At 36.1% G+C, this 3,169-nt stretch overlaps 1 non-coding gene across 1 annotated transcript; it reads right to left on the bottom strand.

Moving 5' to 3' along the window:
* Positions 1-446: 446 nt before the first annotated feature.
* On the bottom strand, positions 447-554 carry LOC125341391. The gene has a single exon (XR_007208964.1). It is a non-coding gene; the product is annotated as a U6 spliceosomal RNA (small nuclear RNA).
* Between the last annotated feature and the right edge of the window lie 2,615 nt (positions 555-3,169).

The following is a 3,169-nucleotide window of genomic DNA, read 5'->3' as shown; positions in this document are numbered from 1 at the left end:
CAGTCCTGGGGCTTGAATTCAGGGCCTGAGCACTGTCCCTGGCTTCTTTTTGCTCAAGGCTAGCACTCTGCCACCTGAGCCACAACGCCACTTCTGGCTTTTTCTGTTTATGTGGTGCTGAGGAATCGAACCCAGTGCTTCATGCATGCTACGCAAGCACTCTACCACTAAGCCACATTCCCAGCCCTCTATCTACATTTTAATAGCCATTTTTTTCCCAAAACAACAACAAAGGTTTTAATTTTGAGAGAAAAAAAATCCAGTTCTAAGAACATTACAAAATAAGGGCAAATGTTTCATGTTGCTTTATACACCCTTCTCACACAGATCCAGGAATATAATTAATGAAAATTAACTAAGTTAATTCATACTAATAAGCCAATATTTAAAACATTTACACTGAAGTTTGTATTATCTCACCTTATATAAATTATAGAGAACTTTTTTAAGATACAGAATGCTTCACAAATGTATATGCCATCCTCACGTGGGGCCATGCTAATCTTCTCAATTATCTTTCCAATTTTCAGTGAATGAGTTGCTAATGCTAGCACTAAGTTACAGGTGATGTTTAAACAGAGACTTAGTCTTTGAAAAGCACGCAGAATATTTTTTCCATGTATTCTTTTGTCCAAATAGATTCAATCAGTATTTGCTTCTGTTTTATTTCCCTCTTTATCTCCATTGACCACACATGCATTTATTTGGATAGCTCAGTAATTTCAATACAGCATAATATTCTCAAAATGTGTGATGTCTGTACAACTCTAATTGGAAGAGACTCTCTCTAGAGGAGCTATAGGATTATTTGTGTGTGTGTGTGTGTGTGTGTGTGTGTGTGTGTGTGTGTGTGTACCAGTATCAGGGTTTGAACGCAGGGCCTTGTGCTGTCATTTGACTTCCTTACTCATGACTGGTGATCTATTATTTGAGCCACACCTCCAGTCCTGTATTTTGATAGCCATTAAATATGAAATCTTATAGACTTTTTCTTTTCTTCCCAGGTAGATGTCAAGCTGGGTTCCTCCAGATCTCAGCTTCTTGAGTAGCTAGGATTATGGACATGAGCCACTGGCACCTGGCTGAACTATTGCTTTAGAGGTAATGTTTAGAGAATTCCTGTATTGATCCCACATACCTTCCATTTGATGGGTTCCTTGTCAACTTGTTCCTGTCCTTGTAACTCCAGTATATGGAGCAGACTGGACTAGAAATAGGACACATAGCATTGTGTGATTTGAGCTTGGATATACTCTTTACACCATTGTTATTCTACCATAAATGTGCTAAACTAGCCCATCTTGTCCTCTTATGGGTCTCATTATACATGTTAAAGCTATCAGTGAGTTTAACATAAATATCACTGCATATGCTTTCGGGAAGTACCATGGTGAAGCTCCTTTGGACAATTAACATAAACTTAGTTAAAAAAAAGAAGAGAATGACAGAAAGGTAAAGCAGCCAGGCACTGGTGGCTCATGCCTATAATCCTAGCTATTTGGGAGGCTGAGATCTGAGGATCAAGGCTCAAAGTCAGTCTGGGTAGGAAAATCTATGAGACTCTTAACCCCATGAAATCTACCAAAAAATGCTCAAACTGGAGCTCCGGCTCAAGTGGTAGAGCACTAGCCTTGAGCAAAGAAGTTCAGAGACAGCAGCTGTGCCCTGAATTCAAGCCCCAAGACTGGCAAAGCAAAGGTCAAAATATTATTTCCTAAAAAGAGAGAATACAAGTGTGAATCTCAGCCATCAACAATAGAAAATGACCCTTTAGGGAATCCAACAGAAAATAAATTTAATTTACTCACTGGATTTCTAAATAAACACTCAACAGTTTTATAAGCCATGTGGCCCCCAGGTGACAATCCTTTTTGTCATGATAAGAAGAATCAAAATAAGAACTGCTTTTTTGATTATACAAATAATTACTATAAAGTCACAGGCTAGCTCATATTACATGATTTTTTGCTAATAATAATTATCTGTGTTGCTTACTACTTCTTTAAAATAGACAAAATTGGCTGTGTGCCAGTGGCTCAAACCTGTAATCCTAGCTACTTGAAAGGCTGCGGTTTGATGATTGTGGTTGAAACCAGCCCAGGCAGGAAAGTCCATGAGACTCTTATCTCTAATAAACTACCAGAAAACTGGAAGTGGAGCTGTGGCTCAAAGTGATAGAGTGCTAGCCTTGAGCAAGGGAGCTCAGGTATATCTCCCAGGCCCGAGGTTAAGCTCCATGAGTGACAAAAGAAAAAAAAAAAGACAAAATTATTTGGTAAAATACTGTGAAGATTCAATGAGATCTTTTATGTAAAGTATTTCTCTACTGGGCCTGCGATTGATTTTTAATTTCAGAGGTGAATAACACATAGAAATAACCAAAATAAAAATATATGTATATATTTTTAATTTTTATTCTAGTCTATTTAGGCAAAGCAATTTTTAAATATCATATATTGCTATAATTCAAGAAGCTTAAATCTTGTGATAAACCTACATGTAATTCTATGAAAATTTAAAAAATGAACTTTAGTTGTTTAATAAGGATGACAATTCTATTGTGAAATCAAACAAGGCCTTTGTAATATCTCACCATGTAGCCCTAATCTTGAACCCAGCAAAGATAAAATTTAGTATTATGATTAATTTATGCATGAACACATGCTGCCTGTAATTAAAAACTTCTAGATTACATGCAATTTAAATATAGTATAATCCTTGGAATCTATTACCTCAAGACTAACATGTATTATCCAGATACTAAGGTATCTTGATTTGGGGGGAAAAGGGAGATATAAATGCATCACTGATTAAATTACTATTCTTTTTTGAGCTGGTGTAGAAATGTGGTACAATCGTGTTTGTACAGTCCTGGCTGTTTATCACAGTAGACCTTGAAAAAGGTCTTAAAGCTCCAACCACTTTGGGTAATATGTCATAAGCAACCAGTTGGAGGCAGTAACAAAATACTTGGCTAACCATTCTATACTAGAAACATCTGTTTAGCTTAGCAGGATAGCGACACTAGGCATTTCTATAGTTTGGGTCATGTTAATATCCTAATTCATTTCATTTTACAAAGATTTAAATAACATTGAGAAATCATTCCATGTATCTTAGATTTTAAAATGTTAGTTGTATTCAACTATTTGTATTCAATATATCACAA

This window comes from Perognathus longimembris, chromosome 1 (assembly GCF_023159225.1).
Source record: "Perognathus longimembris pacificus isolate PPM17 chromosome 1, ASM2315922v1, whole genome shotgun sequence".
Classification (NCBI taxonomy): Eukaryota; Metazoa; Chordata; class Mammalia; order Rodentia; family Heteromyidae; genus Perognathus; species Perognathus longimembris.
This window is presented reverse-complemented; position numbering and strand designations above follow the sequence as displayed.